Here is an 8,271-nt window from a genome sequence, read left to right as displayed (position 1 = left end):
GGAGACGGCTCAATGGGTAAAGGTGCTCGCCAAGCCCAACGACCTGAGTTCCATCCATAGGACATGGCAAGAGAGCACTAACTTCCACAGATTGTCTTCTGACCTACATACACACCATGCCAAGCACGAACACACACACACATACACACACAGAGACACACACACGTACGCATACACATGCGTATGTACATACACTTGTATACACATGCACATGCACAGCATACATACAAGATAAATATATTTGTAAATGAGCAAATAAATGTACAGTGTGTATATATGGGGTGTGTGTGTGTGTGTGGTGTGTGTGGTGTGTGTGTGGTATGTATGGGTGATGTATATGTGTGTGTGTGTGTGTGGTGTGTATGGGTGATGTGTGTAAGTGGTGGGCATGGTATGTGTGTGATATGAGTGTGGTGTGGTGTGTGTACGATGTGTATTGTGTTGTGTGTGTTGTGTGTATGTGCTGTGTTGTGTGCATGTGTTGTGTGTGGGGTGTGTGGGGTGTGGGAATGGGTGACTCGTGTAAGTGGTATGCATGGTATGTGTGTGATATGAGTGTGGTGTGTGTGTATGATGTGTATTGTGTGTGTTGTGTGTATGTGGTATGTTGTGTGTGGTATGTGTGTGTGTGTGGTGTGTTGTGTGTGTGTGTTGTGTGTGGAGTGCTATATGTGTGTGTGGTGTATGTGATGTGTGTGTTGTGTTGGGTGCGAGTGTTTAAAGGAACTTCTTAGCGCTCATGAAGTAACCAGACAGTAGGAAAGCCCGGCATCTCTTGCCTTCGTTTTTTGTCAGCCTGGCCTCCAGAAAAAATGACCATTTTTTTGGTGGAAATTCAGGTCCTCAATAAAGACATTTCAGAGGAGCTAGCAATTCTCTGGGGGAAAATAAAGAAGATCCAGAAGAGTAGTGAGCATGGGTTTCTGTGAGAGCCTTGGGGAGACACAACAGAGAAAATGAGACAGGGGATTTGGGGAACAGCCTGAGGTCTGTACGAGTCCCTCCCTAGCCAGACCTTCTCTTTGCCCTGCCCTGTGCTGGTGCCACCTGTACTCTGTCTGTGAATCCCCAGTGTGTGAGCAGTGGGTGTCGCCGAGAGAGATTCAAACAATACAAGAAAGTTAAAAGTAAGAGGTGTCAGGGCTAGAGAGATGGCTCAGTGGTTAAGAGCACTGGCTGCTCTTTCAGAGGTCCTGAGTTCAATTCCCAGCAACCACATGGTGGCTCACAACCATCTGTAATAGGATCCAGCACCCTCTTCTAGTGTGTCTGATGACAGCTACAGTGTACTCATATAAGTAAATCTTTTAAAAGGAAGATAAGAAGTGTCTTTGAACTACAGTGATTCCAATACTCAAGAGGTTGAGGCAGGAGGATTGCCACAAGCATGGGAGCATCCCTGGCTACATAGGAAACACTCCCATCTCAGAGAGAAAGAGACAGAGACACAGAGATAAAAGAGAGAAATGAGTTCCTTCAAGTTCCAGGCTCCCCCTCACAGTGCTACCATGACTAGATCCTTCCACAGCCTCAGCCCCCCACAGGCTCTGCCCCTGCTGTTAGCTCTCCCAAGCTGGTGGTCCACAATACTTCCTATATGTCAGTCATGGAGATGGGAACACTCTCAACTATCTGTATGTGCCTCAATACCACATCCATCTTCAGTCTTTCTGACTTAGCCAGGTCTTCTGAGACTTCAGTAAATTGTCATCAGAGTTTATTCTGACACCCGGCTGTTCTCTTGTGATGCCCTGAGCATAAGGAGGTGGTGCTGGGTCAATGGCAGTTCAAAAAGATGGACTGTCCCCGATCAGCTACTCAGGAAACTGCCATGGTGGGGGAGGGGGGCTTTAAGGAACCCCTGGTTGGTTCTGCTGTGTGATGTCATTTCCTTTAGGTAAAGGACTACTCAGCTTCAAGAAACAAGATCCCAGCTGCTTCCTCCTGGCTCACAATAGGCTTGAGGACAGTGCTGCCAACGGCACATGGTGGAAGACGAGAAGCTCATTTTTATTGTCACTGTGACCAGACATCTAACAGAACTTAAGGGAAGAAGGGCTTCTTTTGGCTCATGGTTTAAAGGGATTCATCCATCACCATGTAGAAAGGCATGGTAGCTGCAACGGTCTTAACTGTAAACTTGCCATGGTGGAGAATTAACCCTGGAAGAGTCTTAAAAGGGGATTGTCTAGTTCAGTTGAATCTGCGGGCACGTCTGTGGATGACAGCCTTAACTGTTAATTGGTGAAGGAAGACCTAGCCCACCGTGGGCAGCACCATTCCCTATGCAAGCAGCTCTGGGTGATCCAATACAAGAGAAAGTCAGGTGAGCACAGGCGAGTAGTATGAGTGCATCCCCTACTCTCTGCTCTTGACTATGAGTGTGGGGTGATTAGCTGTTTCAGTTCCTGCCTTGGTGTCCCCCTAATGATGACCTGGAAGGGTAAGTTAATCTACCCTTCACACACGCACTGCTCTTTGCTGGTCTCTTATCAGAAGAACAGAGTCAAAATGAGGGTGATGGCTGAAGTAGCTGAAACATTCTTTGCAGCAAACCTGGAGATACAACTTGGAAGGTCAGGAAGAGGGGGACTCCGGCCAAAGTAGGGCTGGGATAGAACCCTCAAAGCCTCCTCTCAGCCACACAGTTCCTCCAACCAGACCTCACCTCAGAGTTCCACCGCAGCTTTCCAAAACAGCAGCAAAAGCTGGGGAACAAAGGTTGAGGGGCATCACAGTCAAAGCACAATGTGGTGCACAGCTCTCAACACAGTGGCTCCCTCCTTTCAGCTCTATGCCCTTAAATTTGTAGGGCACTTTCTCCTGAGTTCACACATTGCAGCCTCCCTCCCTGTGACCCTGCAGCATGGTGATAAAGGTCATCATGAACACACATGCGCACACATGTACACACAATACATGTATGCATGCACATGCACACACATGAACATGTATGCATATACATAAACAAATGCATAAATGGGGACTCGAACACCTTTAATATTCCAGGCACCAGGCAAGGCATTTTACATACCCATTAACCCATTTAAATGGTGAGATGATTGCAATAGTTTGAAGATGTTTGGGGCTCAAGATTTAAATGGCTCACCCAACCTCACAAGGCTAAAAATGACAGATTTGGATTAAAAAGAGACACATCCCAAGGTGCCCTGTTTACAGCAATGTATTGCATTGCTTTAGTACCTTCCAAAAGGAGCCTAAACCTGATTGATGAGAGGTCCATTTGCAACTGGGATCGGTTCCTGTTTGGCGGCTGTGGAACGACGCAGCCACTCTCACAAGGGCTTTCCTTACATGTTGTTTTTCCATACAACACACTCTGAAATAGGCAGTTTGGGGAAGTGTAGGCTTATATTCTTTTCAAAACCTACTTTAATAAGTGTACTTAAATGTTTTAACCTCCCTTCTAGCCCACAACCCACCAGAGGTCATGGAAAGGAAAGGCTATTAGGGGAAAGGAAGATGTGGGCCTGTTTAGAAATAATTCTTTGGGGCAGATCCAATCGGCATTGTCAGGATATCAGCAGCTCAGTTCACATGAATCAGCAGAGGTAGCCCCATCCACTGGTAAACACCATTCATGAATCAGCAAACTCCAGTTTGATCCAGAAGAAACCACAAGGCTCTGCCAATTGGCCCAAGTTCTTGGACATGGCAAGAAGCTTCGGGAACATCACCAGACATTCTTTGGTGCATTTCTCTCTATGAAGTCACAACAGACAATGTCCAGAAAAGAGTAGCAAGGTGAACCAACACCACACAGCTGCGTTGGCCACTGTCTTTAGGGTTGTATTTTTACCCTTTCCAAACATCGTATGTTCTTTCAAGCATCTGCTCTAGCAAAACATCACACGCCCTTTTTTCCAGGAAATTTCCAGAAAAATTCCACATGTCTGTCCTCAGCGAAAACATGCTACCACATGTCTCCTTCAGCAAAAAATATCCTCTCGTAGACAGTTTCCAGGAAAGCATCACGTGGCACATCTGAGTCTCCAAAGAAACCAGACAAGTCCACGTCAGGGGAGACAATGATGAAGTGAAGTTTCCAGAGACAAAGAGGGTAACTCAGCAGCTTCATCCCTTCATACTCTGGCGAGGATTGAATTGTCAATTCAACGTGACCTGGGAGGAAGAGTCTCAATGAGAGATTATCTACAGCAGGCTGGCCCGTGGGCAGGTCTATGGGGAGCCACCTGACTGCTTTAATTGATTTGGGAAGGCACAGCCTGAAAACTGGCAGTACTATTACTTGCTTGGGGTGCTGGGTTGTTAAGAGTGGAGATAGCTAAGTATCATTCATGTGTTCATCTGCGTTGTTGACTGTGGCTGTGATGTGACTAGCTCCTTTAAGCCCCTGCTGCCTTGAGTTCTCTGTCACAGTGGACTGTAAACCCGAGATGTGTGAGTTAAAATAGCCCCTTTCTTTTCTAATGTGCTTGTTTTGTTTGGTAATTTTTATCGTGGCAACCTGATAGTAGGTTTTTTTTTTTTTTTTTATATCCAGTGGGAACTTCCTCTTTGAAGCAAAATTCCTAGGCACAGGACAAGTAGTCACATTGCTCCATGGAGAAAACCCAGGATGCAAAAGGAGGTTGTCCAGTCTTGACAAAGCCAGGATTCTCATCAACGCAGACTGGGTCCAAATGCTTTTGCTCACACCACTACACTGGGGTGGTTATCTTGTAATAAGAATCCAAGTAATGAAGAGACTTTCCCAATGTCACACAAGATGGTGTTGCTGACGCCAAACTTGACTGTTATGGTTTAAATGTGAGATCTTCCCCACCCCTCAAGCTTGGGTGTTTGAATTCTTGGTGTTCGGATGCTGTTGCAGATGGGGGAGATGGGTCATCATCAGTGGTTTGGCCATGTATCACTTCAAGTGGAACTTTCCGCTTCCTGCTCAGTGGCATGCAGCACACAGCTGCCTTATTCCTTTCAGCTACAATAAACTGTACCCCCTTCAAACAAACAGCCGAAATAGATCCTTCTTAATATTGTATTTTATCAAAGATCCCATCTTAGGAATGAGATAAGACGCTGACACAGCCAACCAGCACATTTTGCTGCTTCCTAGCGGCTCCCAACCTCTGCCTCACTTCCATCCCCATCCATTTCCTCTTATGGCTTCTGCCCTCAGTTCTGCCCAAAAGACAGCTACAACTGGGAGATGCATCTCACCCATGAGAGAGATAAGGGAGAGATTCATGAGCATGTGGGTGGGGGATATTTGATCTTACCTGCCTGAGGTGGTGTGTTAACAGAGTTCCCTAAACTCTTGGTAGTGTCTGCCTGCAGGAAGGACGGAACAACTGTGCAAACATCCACCAGAGGATGTCTCTGAAGAGTTTTTCCTGGCACCAGCAGCAACTACAGGGCAAGTGCTTGAGCCTCCTTTGGGGTTTATTCTCTAAGTCTGTGGTTTGCATTCTACAACAGCTGTGCACATAGAGGAAAGTAAAACTTCTGGGCAAGAAACCTTCTGAAGCAAGGTTCTGTGTGTGTGTGTGTGTGTGTGTGTGTGTGTGTGTGCATGTACATGTATGTGTGTGCATGCATGTGCATGTGTGTCTGTGTGTGTGCATGTGTGTGTATGTACATGTATGTGTGCATGCATGTGCATGTGTGTGTGCATGTACATGTATGTGTGTGCATGCATGTGCATGTGTGTCTGTGTGTGCATGTGTGTGTGCATGTATGTGTGTGTGCACGCGCACGCGCACGCGTGTGTGATTTCAAAAGCTCTCCATACTTGGCTTAGTTTGGTTATTGGCCACTCTATCTACCTTCCCCTCCAAATCTCTATGACCCAGGTTCTGCTGTCATCCTCCCCTGCTTCAGTAGGAGAAACCAGGGCAACATCACACCAGGCTGCTCACCAAGGCCACACAGCTCGTCTAAGATTGAAGCCAGGACTCCAATCCAGGAAGTCTTGTTCCAAGGCTTCTGTTCCATATGGGGTCATCCCATTTGTTCTCCGTGGTTCTGAAACTGTATTGATACAAGCCAACCACGCGGGACACTGGCTCAAGTCCAGATCCCTGGGCATCTGCTGCCTCGACTGGTATGGGTGACTAACAGACCACATTCACAAATAGATTAATTCATTTCCACAATCTATGGGCTAAAGGACTATTGCCAGACTAAATGGTGTTTGTGTGTGTGTGTGTGTGTGTGTGTGTGTGTGTGTGTGTGTGCGTGCACTGCTTGAGGACAGAGGAGGAAGAATTCTAATACAGGCTGCCATTTGCTGAATGCACATCTCCACATCCTCCAAACCCTCGTGATGGGTAGCACCTGCTGGTGTTTAATCATCAAAATACCCCATAAATCAGGGGCATCATTATCTCTGTATCATGGAAAACCCATAGATGTAAACTGCCTCATTTACAGCCTGGCATCTCACAGGTCTGTCTGGTCCTGCTGTGGAGTCTTATCTTTACACTTTTATTCATCCATTTACATGTGTCTGTGAGAGGCATAGCTCACATGTTAAGGTCAGAGAACAACTTGTGAGAACTGGTTCCCTCCCTCTACCAGTGGGTCATGGGGATGAAACTCAGGTCTTCAGACTTGGCAGCAGGCACCTTTCTCCTTAGGAGCCATCTTGACACCACTGTACCATCCACTGCGGCCTTGTCTGTGGAAGCCTGGTTTCATGTCAAATTTACAGGTTAGTGGGGAAACCAAGCTGTACTTTTGTACGATGACAGAAACACAATGGAGAATGAGAATAGGAGCTGGTGGATAGCACACGGTGTGTGAATGAAAATGAGTGCGGGGAGGGGGCTGTACTGCTTCAAATTAGTTGACAGCCTTGATTGGCTTCCCGAGGAAAGTGATGTGTCATAGGGTCTGTTTGTAAGTAGTAGGGTTTGAACCAAGTAGTGATGGGAGTTCCGTCTGGATCAGAATGTTCCTGAAAACAAAAATACTGGTGTAGGAAGTCGATGAGGAATGAGATTATCTTGCTTACTCTGCATCCTGACAGTCAGGAGAGCTCACTTCCTCATCTCCCTCAGATGTGCAGGTCTTAGCGGACCACCCCACTGCCATGAAGCCTGCTTTTAGGGTCCCGGCTCTGCTTCATTTCTCTGAGGCTCTTTTGACTTCACAGATAAAACCCTGCTTTCATCTACCTCTGTCCACTAAGGACATAAGCTGGGGAAGGACAAGGATTCCTGACAGTTTTGTTCGCTGCTGGCTCCTTAGGGTGAATAATGGCTGAGGGCAGTGAGACGTGTGGGTACTCCGGAAGAGTTAGTTGAAATCTGAGCATGGGAAATGGGAAGAAACAGGCAATAGGGAGGGCCGAGGGTTCAGAACCATGGACAGAGACACGCCTCCCAAACCTGGGGAGCATTGGATGGGAGAGCTAAGGTTCAGAACCACGGACAGAGACACGCCGCCCAGACCTTGTGCAAACCACTGAATGAGGAGGGCGGAGGGTTCAGAACTATGAACAAGAGATGGGATGTCCAGAAGTTGGGGCGTTTCCTGATAGCCCAGCAGATGTCAGTTGGAGCGGTCTAGCAAGAGCAGAAATTTCATTCCTGGCTCCTTCCTCACTCCTCCCAGTCTCTTCTCTTTCTCTCGCCCTTCTTTTCTCCCCCTTCTCCCCATTTCCCCCTTTATCTTTCCCCCCCCTCTTCTTCTCTTTCTTCCCCTCCACCCCTGCCCTTTTTCTAGATCTCCATAGACTCTCAGGCATAGGCTGCCTAGACACAGCCCCAGGTCCCACCAAGCTACACAAGCCACCACCATTGCAGGCGCCAGCACATTCCCAGATTCTTCATTCCACCGAGCTTCGCTGCACAAGCCACCCCGGAAGCCTGATGTTCTCTCATTAGTTTGAGTTCAGGAGGTCCAACACAGCCCATAGGGACAACTTACCAATCAGCCCTGAACCCAAGACAGACTCCTCAACTCTTCTCTGACAGAACATCTTTGGCAGACTCCCCTCTCTTCCCCCTCTCTGTCTGGTGAGTCCTCGGAGACTCCAGCCAGACTGTTGTGATCCATATTTATCAGCTTGGGGCTGCCTTCCTTCCCTACCATTGCCCTCAGATTCTCCCCTGAGTTAATTGGGGAAGATGGATGGACGACGGCGCCCTATGTAACTCAATTAAGATAAAAGCCCCTGCTTTATGGCCGCCAGCAATAACTCTTGGTGCCGACATGTCTGATGCGAGCCACCCTGTGGAGGAGGCAAGGGTCTCAGCAACTGCTCTTGGTGACAGAGCGTTCCAG

At 47.6% G+C, this 8,271-nt stretch overlaps 1 long non-coding RNA gene across 2 annotated transcripts; it reads left to right on the top strand.

Moving 5' to 3' along the window:
* The first annotated feature begins 1,896 nt into the window (after positions 1–1,896).
* On the top strand, positions 1,897–4,993 carry LOC120095994 (uncharacterized). Of its 2 annotated transcripts, XR_015634374.1 has the most exons (3): positions 1,897–2,326; positions 3,889–4,081; positions 4,526–4,993. It is a non-coding gene; the product is annotated as an uncharacterized LOC120095994 (long non-coding RNA). The 2 variants fall into 2 exon arrangements; XR_015634375.1 differs by lacking the exon at positions 3,889–4,081 and having other exon boundaries at positions 1,900–2,326.
* Positions 4,994–8,271: the final 3,278 nt, after the last annotated feature.

This window comes from Rattus norvegicus, chromosome 12 (assembly GCF_021556685.1).
Source record: "Rattus norvegicus strain SHRSP/BbbUtx chromosome 12, alternate assembly SHRSP_T2T, whole genome shotgun sequence".
NCBI lineage: Eukaryota > Metazoa > Chordata > Mammalia > Rodentia > Muridae > Rattus > Rattus norvegicus.
Note: the sequence above shows the minus strand (reverse complement) of the source record. Positions and strands in the feature narration are given on the sequence as shown.